Raw genomic sequence first — 17,833 nt, forward strand, 5'->3', positions numbered from 1 at the left:
GGAGATTTCACCTCCCGAGCCTCAGTTTCCTCATCTGTAAAGGGGAGATAATGTCACCTCCCCACCAGCTGTTGTGAAAATCGAGTTAATAAATATAAAACACCAAGCACTGTGGCGGGCGCATGGGCTGTGCTGTGTTGTCACTCCCCTTTATTGTTATTACCGAGGATGATGACAGTGACCCGGCTTCGATGTCCACCTGGCTGACCACGGGTCCAGAGTCAAGGCTGCTCCACCCTGTGTTCCTGGGCTCCCCCTGCTCCCCCAGAGCTATTGCTGTGGGTGGGGGTAGGGTCTGTCTCCAGACTTTTCTTGGTAGGGGCTGGTTGAGACCCTGGGCCTGAGCTGGGATGCTGATGGCATCTGGAAACTTGGCTTCCTTGAACCTGGCTGCAGCTCAGGTCAGGAGTGGGAGTCCAGGGTGCTCCCAGAATGCCCCGGGCTCCCCCACAGAAACCGAGACTGCCCTGGGCCCCAGAGTAGGCCCTGCTCTCTGAGGGGGAGGAGAGGCAGCAGGCAGCACCGGGGCTGGTGGCCATGTCAGCATTAGAGCCAAACTCAGGGTCAGGGGTCAGGGGGTAGAGCTTGGACCACCAGTGTCTTCATCTACATAATGGGGACACAAAGACCTGGTTCCCCTCTCCCTCTCAGGGCAGGCTGGTAGAGCACCTCCATCCAGTGGAGTTAGATATGGGAAAGCCCACAGTTGGGAGCTTTGAACCCCGAGTCTACTTTCTACCAGCTGTGTGACATTGGGCAAGTGACTGAACCTCTCTGAACCTCAGGTTCTTCAGGCGATGCTTCGAGGACTGAACATGTTACATACATATTGTGTGTTGTTGCTGCCTTACTGTTGTTATTAATGCTAGAAACCAAGTGGGTTTAATCTTCAGTGCAATCATGCAAGATTATATTCTCCGGGCCAGTTCCCTAACATCAGGGGTGGGCTTGACCTTGAGCTTCCTGTCGCTTGACGTTCCTGCTCCGGTTTCTGGGCGGAGAGGTGGAGCTGCTGTCCTCGGGCGGGGGCAGGGGGGGGGGGGGGGAATGCTACTCCTTGGAACACCCACCAGGCACTAGCCTTTACCTATGTGATTTCATTGATGCCTCAGAGCAATGGGGAGAGGTCGTCATCCCAATTTACGGGTAAGAAAACGGAGGCTCCAGGAGGTGGAGTGACTTGTTCAAGACCCACAGCTGCAAGATCGGGTGGCTCGGAGGCTGCCTCTGGGGTGGAGGAAGGGGCGTGAGAACCTGCACAGTCCAGCCCTTGAAACCTCTGCAGAGCTGACAGTCGTGCTCAGTATACACGCCAGGGGGCGCCACACACAAGGCAGACCCCTCCTGCAGATCCCCGCCCAGGGCTGTCCCTCTGAGCGGCAGCTGAGGCTGACTCCTGACTTCTGTGAGGACAGCATTGTAGCTGGTAATGACCGATTATGCCCATCACTGGCCTCCTGGGAACTGGGCCCCTCCAAGCCATTGGCTTCAGCGCCCCCTCCAACCTGCTTGCTTGTGTCTTGAGTGTGCCCCAGCTGTTTGTGCTGTCACTTTAACTCCCACGATGGCCCTGAGCTTGGCGGAAGACAGACACAACAGGAATCGAATAAATGCGTGGGCTGCCAGGCAAGCAGATGTAAATAAGTTGTGCCTCTGAACTGCTCAGTGGGGCAACAGCCTTAGAATACTGTTTAAGGGCCTGAGCTGGAGAGGGAAGAGGCTCCCATTCAATACCAGACACGGGCAGCACTGGGGACTCGCGCTGTAGCTGGAGACTGGATGCCATAATAGTGAGCGATGGGCCTGTGTTCAAGTCCTGGCCCAACCACTGCATAAGTGACAGAAATGGCCACCACACTTTGTTTCTCCCATCGAGGAGTCTATTTTTTTTTATAGCGTTTGATATAAAGCTTTTTTAAAAACAGTTTTTATTGATTTTATGGAGAGGGAGAGAGAGATAGAAACATCAATGATGAGAGAGAATCATCGATCAGCTACCTCCTGAATGCCCCTTACTGGGGATCAAGCCCACAACCTAGGCATGTGCCCTGACTGGGAATCCAACTGTGACCTCCTGGTTCATGGGTTGACGCTCAACTCTTGAGCCACAGGGGCTGGGCTGTGGAGTCTTTTTCCATTCCTTGCTTTGACCTCTGGAATGTGGTGCAAGTGAGGATTTGCGACCTCCAAGCCAGGGTCCCAGAGGCCTTGCCCACGTACACGGTCTCTCACTTGGACCATTGTAACCATCATGTGACATGAGTTTGTGCTCAAGGGCCGGGGGCTGAGAGACCACGTGGAGGAAAGGGTCCCAAGCGAGGCCATCCCAGACCAGCTGACTGATGAGTGAGCCAAGCCCCAGCCAGAAAGACAGGTGACCATGGACTATGTTAGATGCTCATTGTTTTAAGCCGTTAAGTTTGGGGCTGCTTAATATGCAGAAATCATTTACCGATACAGCCACTTCGAGTTAAACAATCATGGTCAAACTCTGTACCCTCTTTGACCCTCCATTTCTTGATCTGTGAGGTGGACATGACGACAGTCTGCGTCCCAGAGGAGTGACCCGAGGAGTAAATGAAACGCATATAAAGTACTTAGCACGGTGCCTGACGCGGAGAGGATCAGCGGGAACAGGCCCTATGGTTCCTGTCCTCATCCTGGAGGATGTACTTCTGGTGGCCAGCAGGGGGCGCCCAATACCCCTTTGGGTCCACAGATTAGGAGGGGGCAAGGGAGGGTGACACTCATGGCTTCTCTGGACATAAACATTCTATTCTAAGTTCTTCACGTGAACATTCTTTTCTGAGTTCTTCAGAGGGTTATCTACAGGAGATATAGGTATAGATATAGATATAGATATAGAGATAGAGATAGAGATATAGGTATAGCTAGAGATATAGGTATAGATAGAGATATAGGTAGAGATATAGATATATAGATATAGGTATAGATATAGGTATAAATATAGATATAGGTATAGTTATAGATATAGATATATAGAGGTACAGATATAGGTATAGATATAGATATAGCTATAGATAGAGGTATAGATATAGGTATAGATATAGATATAGCTATAGATAGAGGTATAGGTATAGCTAGAGATATAGGTATAGATAGAGATATATAGATATAGATATAGATATAGATATAGATATAGATATAGATATAGACGTAGATCTCCAGGCATTGAGGCAGAACTGAAAGATTCAGAAGTTTAAACTCAGACTTGTTAGAGTAAAGGAAATCTATTCCTCATGCTGCGTCCCGTTTGGTCTGAGCCAGTGTTGTCAGCTTGACCCTCAGACTCCACTGCCCGTCAGCTTAGCTGTACTGACCTCTCCTTGTTTTCTGATAACAAGTCTGTGGAGGTGAAGTTGGTGGCACCGTGGCAGGGGTGGAGCAGGCTGCCAGCAGAGGCCAGTCAGGTTCTCTTTCCCGCGGGGCACTACCCGGCAAGGTCACGCTTCCCCATCTCTGGCACCGGGACCCGAGTTCCCCCTCCCCCTTGTAAAAACAATATAACCTGAGCCCCTTCAAAAGAGTCAGAGCTGCCGTCCCAGAGGAACTGCCTCGCAGGTGTTACTCCTCAGACCTTAGGAGTGTTAGAACCGGGCACGGCAACACTTGGACCGAGCCTATGGCAGCATTGTATCCAAACAGGTGCTTGTTATGAGCACAGGACTGGAAATTAAAGACCCTTTAGAACTGTGGTTCTCAACCTTGGCTGCACATTAGAATCACCTGGGAATCTTTTTAAAATCCTGATTTCTGGGCCTCATCCTCCGGAAATTGTTTTTTTGTGACTAATGTTGTGGCCCCACCCCATAACAAAGAAACAGAATTTCCAGAGGATGAGGTCCAGAAATCAGGATTTTAAAAAGATTCCCAGGTGATTCTAATGTGCAGCCAAGGTTGAGAACCACTGCTTCAGACAGCGGTTCTCAACCTTCCTAATGCCGCCACCCTTTAATACAGTTCCTCATGTTGTGGTGACCCCCAATTTCATTGTTACAAATTGAACATAATTAAAGCATAGTGATTCATCACAAAAACAATGTATAATTATATATGTGTTTTCCGATGGTCTTAGGCGACCCCTGTGAAAGGGTCGTTCGACCCCCAAAGGGGTCGTGACCCACAGGTTGAGAACCGCTGCTTTAGAAGTAGCACCATCCCTATGTTAGCTTATCTGCACCCTTAGAATATTTTTCCCTCCAGTTTATGTCATTATTTACCTTCTCTTTCTCGTAAATCCTCCTGCCTTCACCTCCTAATCAGAACACGATTTGTTCTTCTCTTCCCCTGGATAGCTATTATTTTGGATCTCAGGTAAATGTGTAGTTGCCACTCACTTTGACCTTTTATTCTTAGGTTAACACCCTCAACTCAGGACAGTTGGTGTAACCAGGGCAGCTGAAATCCTGAACTCCGAGGGGAAAGTTTAATCTCTCCTATGCAATTTTCACGAATGGACTTGGCCTGGGAGAGATTTTAGTGGGTCTGTTTAAACGACAGATGAGAATCATTTGCCAGGAGCCTGGCCATCATTAATGTAAATGGGGTTTTCCTGGTACTCACTTTTGCTTTCTTAAATTTAATGTTTGCTCACTCAATGTTAATTAAACCCCTACTATGTGCTGGGCACTGGGTTAAGCACTGAGGATGCTGCTGACGCAGGTGGGTAGGCTCCTGCCTTCCTGGAGTGTATTACACAATTGAGGGCACAGATACAATCCAAGCAAGCACTCAGATATTACATAATTACAAATTGCGTAAATGCTTTGGAGGAAACAAATACATTTGCTTATTGGCTCAGCTGGTTGAGCATCATCCTGCGCACCAAAAGGTCGCTGGTTGGATTCCTGGTCAGGGCATCCCAGGTTGTGAGCTCAATCTCCAGTAGAGGGCATGCAGGAGGCAGCTGATCTATGTGGTATATTGCTCTCACATTGATGTTTCTCTCCCTCTCCCCTTCCCTCTCCCTCTCCTTCTCTTTCACTCAAAATTAATAAATATTAATAAATATTAATAAATATTAATATATTAATAAAAATATATACTAGTATATTTTAAAAAAGCTTAAATGATACAAAGGTAAGTTTCAGCCTAGCCCATGGAATCTGAAGGTTTTTCTAGGATACTGTCATAAAAAATGATAATAACCACCCACGGTCTCCTTAGATATTAAGATGGCCTGCTAAGGCTATGTATGCAAATGAATGCCTTATATAAGCAAGCTCCTTCACTCCTTACAGCAGCTCTCAGCTCTCAGACTTGAGTGCCATTATCCCCATTTTACAGATGCTCATATAGAGGTCTAGGGGACAAGTGACTTGACCGAGGTCACATGACTTGCTAATGACGCTGGATTCAAACTCTGGCTTGTTTGATCCGTCCCTGCTGTGATTACAGATCCTGTCCGTGCGGCGCTGGCTGGGCTCACGCTACACCATTTGTCTGGGTTTTGCTGTTAAGCTTCCTGGCTGAGAGAAAGCAAAAGAAGAGAAGTGGCTGGTGGGCGATGTCCCCACAGCCGGGATTTAGGCTTCCCACCTGGGCTGGGAGAGGGGATGGGAGTGCTGGGAGGCTGAGGCTGGCCGTTGCTATCGTCAAGGTCTAGCCCAGAAGCTTGTCTCATAGCAACGGGACCAAATGGTCTCTGTCTCCAAGATGCACTGGCAGGCCCACCTGGGGAAGGGCCGCTGGCCCCAACCTGGGGTGCAAATGCTGGATGAGGATGATGGGTTGAGGGGAGGAGCCCCAGCTCTGCATCCACATCCACCAGCGCTGCTCATACTCTCAAAGCTGTAGCAGGTGGCGTAGGAGTTTGGGAGCCAATCAGAGGCCCCCAAGCTCAGAATCTGGCCTCCTTGCTTCCAGTACCATTTGCCATGGGCAGCCCCAGTCCTGTCCTCCCTGTGGCCAAGCGTCTGGGCCCTGGAAAGGAAAGGACTGTGGGCGAGAAAGTGGTCACATACTGCACCTGACAAGCTCAGGGGAGGGCTGCATGGCGGCCTCACACACTCAGAGACCTAAAGTCACCACAAAGGATGGTCGGAAATGAAAGCTTCCTAACTACAGAGGGTTGTGACGGGTCGTCATGTCTAGTCCGGTATCTTCCTTGACAAAGGTCAGTCTTTGCCTTAACTGAGCCTGCCTATGGTCTTCTTGCATCTAGGATAACAGACCTTTGAAATGTTAGAGGAATCCCCTTTCCCAGACCCCTCAGGCACAACCCCTGAGCCAGGGCAGGAGACCACAGACCCCCTCATTGCTATCTTGTTGCCCAAATGCCATCTCCATGTGTGGTAAATGTTAATTATTAACTATCCTGCACCCGCCAAGGTAAAAGAAGCATGTATCTCTCCATTGTACTCTTCATCCAATCCCAGGGATTCCCCCCCACTTTACTTTCTCCCAACTCTCTTATCTACCACTGTTGCAGAAGACCAAAGAAATCCCAAGCACGCTTCCTAGAGAAAGGGAGGGACCCTGTTTATTAACACTAGTGACTAGTGGACTCCGAGAATAATTTCCAAATCAGAGTGAGTAACACGCAGAGGGCTTCACTTTTTATAACCTTCTGTTGTCTTTGTCTTGCAGATATGGTTCCGCCCCCTTGTGGGCTTACAGGAAGGCCCCCAGGTGTTGGGGTCCCCAGGCCATATCTGATGATCTGTCCTGGGGCCAGCGATAATGACCTTCCCCCTCCCCCCCCAGGGCAGTGCATTGTTCACAGTTTTTATGGCTTGACACACCTTGCAAGACCAGTTTCCTCCTCACCACTAGTGAATTTCATGTCACCCTCCTTCCAGTCCCTTTGATTGTCATGCATAAAATAAACTGTAAAACTGCCCTTCTCGGAACTTGAGATTTTGCTTCCGGTAATTGTCATCTGACTCAACTAAACTCGTAAAAAATTTTTTATAGGATTGGCTGTTTCTTTCTTTCTTTTTTTTTAAAAAATATATTTTATTGATTTTTTACAGAGAAGAAGGGAGAGGGATAGAGAGTTAGAAACATTGATGAGAGAGAAACATCGATCAGCTGCCTCCTGCACCCCTCCCACTGGGGATGCGTCCTAAACCAAGGTACATGCCCTTGACCGGAATTGAACCTGGGACCCTTCAGTCTGCAGATCGACGCTCTATCCACTGAGCCAAACCAGCTAGGGCGGGATTGGCTGTTTCTTTTCTTTCTTTCTTTTTTTTTTTTTAATTTTGTTTTATTGCTTAAAGTATTACAAAGAGTATTACATATGTCTCCTTTCTCCCCGGGATTGGCTGTTTCTTACTTCGACAAGACCTAGATTCAAATTCCAGTTCTCCCACTTTCTTGCTGTGTGATTCTCCCCAAGTTACCTAATCCTCTGGGTCTCAGTTTCCTCATCTTTCAAATGGGCGTGTTAATATGTGCCTCTCTGTTTGGGAGATTCAGTGAAATCATTTACATAAAGTATGTCATCCAGTTCCTGGAGGATCCTATAATCTTGGTTGATAACAGAAAGTCAAATCTTTCCCTTCCAGGAACTTGGGCTGTCAGCAGCTTCTCCCCAAGCGATGAGGAGTCCGCACAACAGGGCGTGACCCACTTAGGTTCCTTCCCCGATTTGCTTCCAACCGAATAAGTGCTTTTCTGTGTAAGAGACTATTCTTTCTTCGAGGTAGTGACCCATAGGGAGGCTCTTCCAGGAACATGGCTCTGGAAACATCTGCAGAGCCAGGGGCACAGCCTCGCATGAGCTCAGTGGAAACATTCTTGAGCATTGACCTATGAATCAGGCGGTCACAGGTTCAATTCCCGGTCAGGGCACATGCCCAGGTTGTGGGCTCGATTCCCAGTGGTGGTATGCAGGAGGCAGCCAGTCAATGATTCTCTCTCATCACCGATGTCTCTCTCTCTCTCTTTCCTTCTCCTTTCCTCTCTGAAATTAATAAAAATACCTTTAGGTTTCCCACCAGGAGGGCTACGGGTCTGATTGAGGCAGTTTTATTAAAATAAATGTGCAGGGCGGTGCTATCATGGATCAGAATGAGGAACGGGGGGTTCTGGGGCACTGGGCCTTTCTGGGGGCTGACCTTGGGCAGAGGGTCATGCCCTCCCTCCCACAAAGGATAGTCCCAGATATCTCCTCGAGATCCTTTTATTGCAAGGACAGAGTCCTGGGGACATAGTCTGGGGACTCGGGGTGCCTCAGACACCCACGGAGCTGCCTGGCCTCATGAGGGTCTGACGCCAGGAGCTGGCAAGGACTGGGAAACCCGGTCTCAATTCCCATAATCTCTTTTTTAAATCGTGGTAAAATATATGTAACATAAAATCTATTATTGAAACCATCTTTAGGTGCACGGTTCAGTGGCATTAAGTACATTCCCTAAGTTGTGCAGCCATCACCGCTATCCATTTTCAGAATCTTTCTATCATCCCAAACAGACACTCTGCCCCTGATAAACAGTAACTCCCCCTCCAGCTCCCCGCTAGGCCCTGGTGACAACCATTCTACTCTCTGCCTCTAGAATTTGCCTCTAGGTGCCTCACAGAGATGGATCCCATGGGGCTCTTGTGACGGGCTTATTGTACTTAGCGCAATGTTTTCAAAGTTCGTCTGTGCTGTAGCGTGTGTTACTGGTGGTGTTGATGGCAAAATTGGACCTGGGTTCTTGAGTTCGGCAAAGAAAGAATTCAGAGCCAAGAACTTAAAGCAGTGGTTCTCAACCTTCTGGCCCTTTAAATACAGTTCCTCATGTTGTGACCCAACCATACAATTATTTTCGTTGCTACTTCATAACTGTCATGTTGCTACTGTTATGAATCGTAAGGTAAATGCCTGAGATGCAGGATGGTCTTAGGCGACCCCTGTGATAGGGTCGTTCGACCACCAAAGGGGTCGCGACCCACAGGTTGAGAACCGCTGGCTTAAATGGTAAGAGAACGTTGCTTTAGAAAGTGGCAGAGGCAAGAGAAGTGAGCCAGTTGGGCTGCGTGGACTCAGAAAACGAGTTACAGAAGCAAAAGAAGGGCTGTGGCGCTCAGGAGAGGGAAAGGCCAGGGCCATGTGCTTTGGGGGCAGTGGAGGGAGCAGGGCAAGGCCCACGTGCTCCCGTGAGTGCCCAACAGTGTGGGGGAAAGACATGGAGGTGGGTTTATTCATTTTTCCTGGACTCTTGGCTCCTTCTCAACGAATACTCAGCCCCTCCCCTGCCTCCTGGCCTTGAGGGCGGGGAGAGAAGGGGCACGAGAAGGCCCCCAGCAAGAGGAGAGGGGGGGCCAGAGGCCTCCATACCCTTCGGGAAGACAGGGTCTGGCCCCAGTTTCCCAGGGAAAAGACCTTGGCTGCCTCTGGCCCCTCCTGGGCCCCCACCGTGACCCTTGGTGCTACTGCTTCTGGGAGTGGAGGCCCAGGCCTCAGAGGCCCTTTGGGGCGGGGCCCTGGGGGTGAGGGGCAGCCTCCCCCCTGGCCAGGAGGTCAAGGGCCTGGGAGGCGGGAGTGGAAGCGTCTCTCCTTTCAAGGCTCCCGAACCGGAACCAGGAAGTGTCTCTCCCAATTGGGCCGTGCCCTCTTAAAGGGAGAGCTCACCCCGCTGTCACTCCTGCAGGTGGAGGGGCTGCTTCTCCACCTGTTCCCACCTTCCAGGGGGGCCAGGACCCAGCTGGGAGCCTCCCCGGCGGGGATGGGCGGCAGGTGCGTGTTGACTGCCCCGGGCTGCGGAGCCGTCAGTCCCACCGGGGCTTGCTGAGCCCTGGGTACCTCGTGGAGCCAGAGGCTTGGGTTTCCATCAGCCTTTAATTCAAAATATCCACCGCCACAGACTCTCAGCGTGACCGCGGGTAAGTTCCTTCTCTCTCGGAGCCACAGTTTCCCTCTCTGCAGAAAGGGGGAGACCTGGTGGTGAGGCTTGTGTGAGGTGATGCATAGAGAGGTTTTTAGTGGCTAAGAGATGTGAGAGGAACAGAGACCTAGACTGGCGTCATCACTGCCGTCCTAGGCATCACGTGTCATCGCCAGGGACCAGCCCACTTTCTCTGGAAGGCCAGGCAGCAAGCACTTTTGGCTTTGCGGACCCTACAGCCTCTGTCATCACTCTGTTCTGCCCTTGTCTCTGCAAAGCAAGTGGATGTGGTCGTGTTTTCATAAAACTTTATTTACAAAAACTGGCGATGGGTTGGGTTTGGCCCGAGGTTCGTAGCATGCCAACCCCTGATCCAGGACCTTGGCCTGATGGTTGGTTTCCTGTAGCAGAAAGCGAGCAGGTCAGGCCAGGCCAGGCCAGGCGTGGTGGGCGATTCGGGCATCCGTGTGTGGGTGTTGGAGGGCAGGGGCTCTACCACTGAGACCCCCATCCTGGGTCCTCAGGGGCGCACGGTCAGGGCAGAGTAAGTGTTTGAGGTTAAATGACTTGATCCCGATGTCCAGATACTCGTGCTCTTAGTTTTTAAAAATAAGTTCAGTTCTCGTTTGTTTTTTTTTTTTAATGTTTTATTGATTTTTAGAGAGAGAGGAAGGGAGGGGAAGAGAGAGAGAGAAAAACATCAATGTGAGAGAAACATCAATCAGGTGCCTCCTGCACACGCCCTACTGGGGATCGAGCCTACAGTCCGGCCCGTGCCCTGACCCAGAAAAGAACTGGCAACCTTTCTGCGCACGCGACTGCCTGAGTGAGATGCCTGTGCTCTTAATCAGCACAGCAGATGTCTGGCTAACATCTGGGGGCCACCAACACTGACAGTAGGAAGGCACACAGGCCTGTCCCGAGTGTGCCATCTGCTTTCCCGAACGGGAGAGTCAGAGCCACGATTACTGTCTATCGGGAGGAGCTGGGACTCCAGGCCCTTTCCCCACAGCCTCGTGCACGTCTCACCAGAACCTTGTCAGATTGGGTCCACTCCAGTGGAACAAGAGGGAAACAGGCTTGGAGAGGCGAGGCCATGCAGCTGGAAGGGGCAGGGATTCAAACCCGGAACTTTCCACTGTCAAAGGGTGTGCTTTTCCACCTTCTCCTGGTCCTGGTCCATGGGTGAACTTCCAACGCTCCCCTGTGCTCAGGCCCGGTGCCCCTTCCTGGGCCAGCGGGCCGCTGTCAATGCTCAGCCTTTCTGCCTGCACCCCCCTTTGCAGGTCCCCATCTTTATTCACACTAGCTCAGCTGGTCTAGCAGGTGAATGACTCACCCACCTGTACACACAGCGCCACAGGGAGAGCTGGTGCGCGGCGCCTTCCTGCCTTGCCAGCTGCTGAGACAGCTGGGATCTGTCCTGCCAGTGGGGACCCCGCGGCCGGAATTGGACCACACAGAATCCAGGTCAGGTTTTGGGTTTTTAAACATCTCTGTTTCTCTCTGAGCTGGAGGAGGAGGCTTTGGCACTCACTGGGCGTGGGGGTGGGTCTCTCCGTTGTTGACACCCTGGCCCAGGGACACCCTTCCCTTCCCAGGTGGCGACGGGGCTTAGGGGCGCCTTGTGCTGGGGTTTGTCGGAGGGAACTCTGCTGGGAGCCTCAGTAGATGTGACCCTGACCCTTGTGGCCACCTGTGGGGCAGGTCAGAGCAAAGTGGGGGTGAAGGATGCAGAGGGAGCCTCTCAGGGGTGAGTGTGGTGAGAGCTTCCCCCCACCCCCTTCTTAGGGTCACAGAGTTTGATGATTGCACTTGATATGGCCTCAAGAACACCTAGTTCAATGGCATCATTGTGCAGCTGGGAAAAGTGAGGCTTAGAATATGGGGGGTAACTCAAGGTCACACTGTGAATGGGTGACAGAGTGGGGTGGGGGAGGGGGAAGCCAGAGGGGGCTGTGGCCTCCCCTCCCAGGGCTCTGCCTCCTTCGTGCCTGCTCCTCTGTTCCTGCCCCCACCGCCCTGGTAGCCCTCTTCCCATGCTGGGAAGGAGGAATGCAATGCCCACAATTCCACTGGCGCGACTTTATGGGCTCACACTCAGAAGCCTTTTAAAGGCACCAGGCAGTCCTGGCCCCGTGACTCCCCCATGTGGCTGTTCAGTGGTGGCTTGAGTGTCTGCGGTGATGGCGAGCTCACGGCGAGCTCACGGCTGTTGGAGGCAGTGTCTCTTGTTTGTGCGGCCGATGTTTGGTGAAAAGCATGCTTGCCGGATGCTTGCTTTGTGCCAGGCACTTTGCTAACAGAGCACTCATTTAATTCTCCCGGCACCCTGTGAGGTATTAATATGATCACTAGAGGCCCAGTGCACAAAATTCGTGCACTGGAGTGGGGGGGTCCCTCAGCCTGGCCTGCACCCTCTCCAATTTGGGACATCCCTCTCGCAATCTGGGACTTCTGGCTCCTAACCGCTCGCCTGCCTGCCTGATCACCCCTAACCACCTCTGCCTGCCTGCCTGACTGCCCCTAACTGCTCCCCTGCTAGCCTGATCGCCCCTAACCGCCTCTGCCCCTGCCTGCACCTGGGACCCAAGCTTCCCTCCTCTGCCTGGCCCAGGCACCTGGGACTGGGATGGGGGGCGGGGCAGCTTCAGCTGGCCCGGCGTTGTCAGGAAGGATGTCCGGAAAACATCTGGTCTAATTAGCATGTTACCCTTTTATTAGTATAGATTCTTGTTTCTAGCTGAGGAAACAGGCACAGAGAGGGTAAACAACTTACTCAAAAATTCACAGCTCGAAAAGGAGAGCTGAGATTTGACACTAGACAAGTTTGGTTCTGGACTCTGACCACATCCTTAGCCCCCTCCTGTGACTGCTGCCAGGAGACAAGGAGACTTACGGGGGGGTGGGGGGGGGGGGCGCCGGTCTGGCCGGGTGCGGCGAGGCCGAGGTTGTAAAGGAGAACATTTATTTTTTTATTTCTATTTTTATTTTTTTAAAAATACATTTTTGTTGATTTCAGAGAGGAAGGGAGAGGGAGAGAAGCATAGAAGCATCAATGATGAGGGCGAATCATTGATTGCCTGTCTGCCTCCTGCATGCCCCACACTGGGGATGGAGCCCACAACCCGGGCATGTGCCCTGACCAGGAATTGAACCCTGATCTCCTGTTCATCGGGCGATGCTCAACCCCTGAGCCAGCCGGCCGGGTGTAAGGGAGACGTTTAGATGACTGTGTGTAACCTCTGGCCGGCCTCCCAGGGTGCTGGGGGTACAAATGTCACCTTTGAAGCGTTTCTCCTCTCGCCTGCTCCAGCTCCGAGGCAGACCACGGCCTGCCTGACTAGCCCCCGGTGGCAGGTGCAGGACAAATGGTCAATGACGTGCAGGATGATCTGCAGTGAGGGACAGGAGGGGGGTTAAAAGCAAGTAGCCCAGGACAACCCCAGACACAGGCTTCAGGAGTTCCCAGGGACTCCAGCCCGGCAAAGGAGGCAGGAGGTGTGGGTGTCGCCTAGTAGCGCTGCCGCCATAACTCCATTGCTGTTTATTGGTTATTCGCTCCCTGAAGCTCTGAGCCAGCATCCTGCGTGCCATCGCTCCTCTCGTCCTGACAACCCCCACTTCACAGGTGAGGAGGCTGAGGCTCAGAAAGGTGAGATCACGTGTCCAGGGTCACACAGCTGGTCAGTGGCACTGAAATAACCAGTCAGAAAGTTGAAAGCTGCCCAGCTGGGTGGCTCAGTGGTTGAGCAACGATCTATGAGCCAGGAGGTCACGGTTCGATTCCTGGTCAGGGCACATGCCCAGGTTGCGGGCTCGATCCCCAGTGTGGGGCATGCAGGAGGCAACCGATCAGTGATTCTCTCTCATCATTGATGTTTCTATCTCTCTCTTCCCTCCCTTCCTCTCTGAAATCAATAAAAAATATATTAAAAAGAAAAAGAAAGTTGAAAGCTCACATCACCCAAAGTCAGCATCCTAACCCACATGCTGAGCTCATGGTGCAGCCAAGGTCAGGACCCAGCTTGGTGGGCTCTGGGTTTTAGGCTCTTCCCATTCAGTGCCTTGGGCTGGGCTGGGCGGGGCATCTGGTTGCTTCTAAGAGGTGTGGGTAAGCCACCCAGCCTCCTGGGGCCCGAGTCACCCTTTCTGGGGACAGGGGCTGCTCTCCCGAGGGCTGTGAATCATCGTCATGGCTGGAAGTTAGTATGACGAGAGTAAACTCCCCAAGCAGCGTCTCCGTCCCCTCTGCGCCTGGGACGGCCTTGACAGTTAATCCCCACAGCCGCCTGGGGAGCTGGGAGCACAGGCTGGCTTTGGAGCAGGGAGCTGAGACCCAGAGGGGCAAGGTCCCAGGACTGGTAGGCGGGGAAGCAGGGACTTGAACCCGGTCTGTGTGTTTCCAGAAGTGAGTATCCTCCCACTGTGACAAGACAGCTCCCTGGGATGGGGGTCTCTCAGGGACCCAGGCTCGGAGCAGTGAGTGGGTTTGGGGACACCCACTCTTCAGATTCAAGGGCAGACTCATGGGAGCAAGTTCCCAGCAGCTCAGCAGGTAGGTGGAAGGTGGCGGGGGGGGGGGGGGGGGGGGGGGGCGGCTGCCACCAAGTGAGCCCCTAGCTCCCCACTCAGGCCTTTTCCCACGTGGCCCTCCCCCACCCTTCCTTGTCTGGGGGACAGAGGCAGTCCTTGTTCTAAGGGGCCAGGAACTGGGGGCTCTCCTGGCCACAGGGGCCTGGCCCCTGCTCCTGCTCCAGCCAACCCACTCGGCGGACGCAGGGAGGCAACGGGTGACCCTTCTCCCTGGCTCTCTTGCTGAGCAAAGGCATAATTACATCTGATAACTGTTCATTTGATCTGATAGAAGGGGCTCCAATGTCCTGGCTTGTCTGAGGCAGGCTGGGGTGGAGGAGGAGACCCCGGGCTTCGAGCCAGGAGGCTGCCTCGACTCTCATTCCATCCCTCACCCTGTGTGGCCTTGAGCAAAATCCTTTGCCTTCTCCAGGCCTCGGTTTCCCCCTCTGTGAGAGGAGAAGGGGTGGCTTGGGTCATGGCTAAGGGCCTGTCCAGCTCTGAAAGTCTCTGAATTGCCCTCTGGGCTCGCCGCCACCTCCCCCGCCTTCCCGCTAAGCTGAGGAATGTGGGGGAGGCTGCGTTTGCTTCTGCTACATGGGAACTGGCGAAGGCTGGATTGGTCTCCATAAAAACTGCTCCGATTCTGCCTGGCCAATTTTGGGATAAACTCAGGATGCCCATGTTTGCCCAACTGCGGGGGAGAGCCGTCCTGTGGCCTTTTCACCTTGCTGTCCGCGGAGAAAGCATGGCCTTTGGGGTCAGACTAGGGGTCAAACCCCAGCTCTGTCCCTTCTGACCGTGTGAACTTGGGGGAGTTAACTTGGTCTTGGTTATGTAACTGAAAAGGAAGATATTAATACCGAACTCACTGAGGTGTGATGAAGGCTGTGCATTAACCCAGGCAGAGCACCTGGCCTGGCGCATAATAAGTGCTCAGAAAAAGGTCCCAGTGCCATCCCAATCTCTCGCTTCTGGCAAATACTAGTAGGTAAGGCCCTTGGCTGTCAGGACGCCTCACCCGCTGTCCAGGGCCTCAATGCCGTGTCCCTGCAGAGGAGCGGAGGTCTCCAGGTGGTAGGAGTGGTCCTGGGCTTTATAGTCTCTCCTCTTCCTCTTTAACACTGCGAAACTGGCCCCATGTTGCAATGCCCGCTCTCCCGGGACCGCTGGTTTTCTTTGGCGCTGTGTCTTGCGGAAGCCCAGGGCCCTGCAGGGGTGAGTGGGGAGGAGGACAGCCTGCTTCACACTGATCTGACCTCAGATCTAGCTGGCCGGCTCAAGCTGATGATCAGAAATCACGAGGCATGGGACTTTGAGGATCAGCGTGAGGTTTTTTATTTTTTTAATGAAAAATTTGTTTTAATTTATTGATTGCGTTTAGAGAGAGAAAGGAAGGGAGAGGAGAAAGAGAGGGAGAAACATTGATTTGTTGTTCCACTTACTTATGCATTCGTTGTTGATTCCTGCATGTGCCTTGATTGGGGATGAACCTGTAACCTTGGCACACTGGGACGATGCTCTAACCCCCTGAGCTATCTGGTCAGGGTCAAGCAGGAGAGCTTTTAAATTAACTAGAGAACAAGCCCCCTGAAGCTCAAGGCTCCTGGTGGCTGCTCCAGAATTCGCAGATGGTGCCCAGGGGATGGGCTGGGCCTGGTCCCCAGGGCCTGGCGCAGCTCTGTTCTTAGGCCCAGTCCTGGCAGCACAGGGCAGGGGATCTACTTGGGCACATTTTGTGGCTGCCCCCCAGTTCAGAGATGTGGTTTGGGATGGAGCAGCTGAAACTCACGGCAGAGGGGTGGTTTCTGGAAGGAGGAACGCTTCACCTTGTTTGGGACTCTCTGTGCTTGTGTGACTTTTTTCTTCCCCACCTCAGGGAAGTTTTCTGATATTATTTCTTTGAATAGGTTTTCTAATCCTTGTTCCTCTTTCTGTTGTTCTGGCACCCCTACTATTCGTATGTTGTTTCGTTTTATGTTGTCCCAAAGCTCCCTGGAAGGGGGAACGTGTGATGGGACTCCATGCTGCTCACTTTCAGCTGTCTCAAAGCCATCTCCCCCATGGCGCTTCTTTTCCCTCCCCTAGTAGTCAGCACACTCTTCTCGGCTTTCCCTGGAATCTTGGCCAGGGGATTTCCCAATTAGCAGAGAAACTGCTCCCAGCTTCCTCCTGCTTCACTGAGGGGGTGGGTGGCTGGGAGTACAGGAGGTATGTATTGTTTTCTAGCTCTTTTCCTTTTATTTTTCTATTGTATTTATCCATCCATCATCTATCCATCATTATCCATTATCCATCCATCATCCATTCATTCATCCATCATCCATCCATCCATTCATCATCCACTGATCATTCATCATCCATCCATCCATCCATCCATCCATCATCCATCTATCCATCATCCATCCATCCATCCATCCATCCATTATCCATCCATCCATCCATCCACCCATCATCCATCCATCATCCATCCATCCACCCACGCATCCATCCATACTTCCATCCTTCCATTTGTGTGTCCATCCATCTGTCCAACCATCCATTCATCCAAAGGCTACAGGCTGCCTTTGTGGGGGCTGGTGTAGGCCCCCTGGAAAGCTCCCAGAAGCTGAGGGGAGCCAGGATACCAAGGGAGGCAGAGGTGGGGAACAGCCCCTGTGCTGGGGGAATGGAGTGTCTGCTGAACCCCACAGTGTGAAGACTTGGGGAGACACAGTGAGGTAGACTCAGATACACCTGGAATCTGTTGCTTACTTGCTGTGTGACCTTAGGGAGGCTACTTACCTCTCTCCAAAAGGGGATCTTGAAAGCAGCCATTCTGTAGATTCTTGCAAGAAGACATGCATTCATGCATGAAGAGCACGGGGCCAGCGTGTAAAGGCTCAGTGGAGGGGGGCTGTCATCAACGGCGGCCTTCAGAGGAGGAAGGGGGTGAACTGGCCTTGGGAGTGTGAATGTGAGATGCGGTGAAGGACTGTGATTTCACCCGAGGGAAGGGGCTGGGGTCCTTTATACCTGTGCCTGATGTGCTCTCCCTTCAGAAGTGGCCCGCCCCACTCTCCCTCTGCTGGCACCTTGGGTAGGTCAATAGGACCATCTGCCTTGGGTAGGTCAATAGGACCATCTGGTAAAGGCGTTGAGGTCTCAGAAGATGCTTAGTTCCAGGAGAAAACCCAAGAAAATCTCTGGGCTTAACCTCCTGAATTTCGGCAGCAGGACCGAGTGATCATAACCCGAGGCCACGTGGTATGGGGGAAGGAGCTGGGACTCGGGGTTCCAACCCCGCCTCCTCCACTCTCCTGCTGTGTGACCCTGGGCCAGCACCTAGCCTCTCTGGGTCTGTTTCTTTATTCATAAACCGGGACAAAGGCCGCTTCCTTGCGGGGTGGCCTGTAGGCCGAGCACACTGTGGAACTCTGTAA

General features: G+C 52.4%; 1 protein-coding gene across 4 annotated transcripts in view; it reads left to right on the forward strand.

Moving 5' to 3' along the window:
* The first annotated feature begins 11,216 nt into the window (after positions 1–11,216).
* ARHGEF10L (Rho guanine nucleotide exchange factor 10 like) overlaps positions 11,217–17,833 on the forward strand; it is a 147,821-nt gene continuing 141,204 nt past the window's right edge. For all 4 annotated transcript variants that reach the window (XM_070404203.1, XM_070404202.1, XM_070404204.1 and 1 more), the window contains exon 1: positions 11,217–11,306. The gene's annotated coding sequence lies outside the window, so the exon portion shown is untranslated. The remainder of the gene's footprint in view (positions 11,307–17,833) is intronic.

The sequence above is a fragment of the Myotis yumanensis genome, unplaced genomic scaffold (assembly GCF_028538775.1).
Source record: "Myotis yumanensis isolate MYYU_CA2020_CCGP unplaced genomic scaffold, mMyoYum1.0.hap1 SCAF_2, whole genome shotgun sequence".
NCBI lineage: Eukaryota > Metazoa > Chordata > Mammalia > Chiroptera > Vespertilionidae > Myotis > Myotis yumanensis.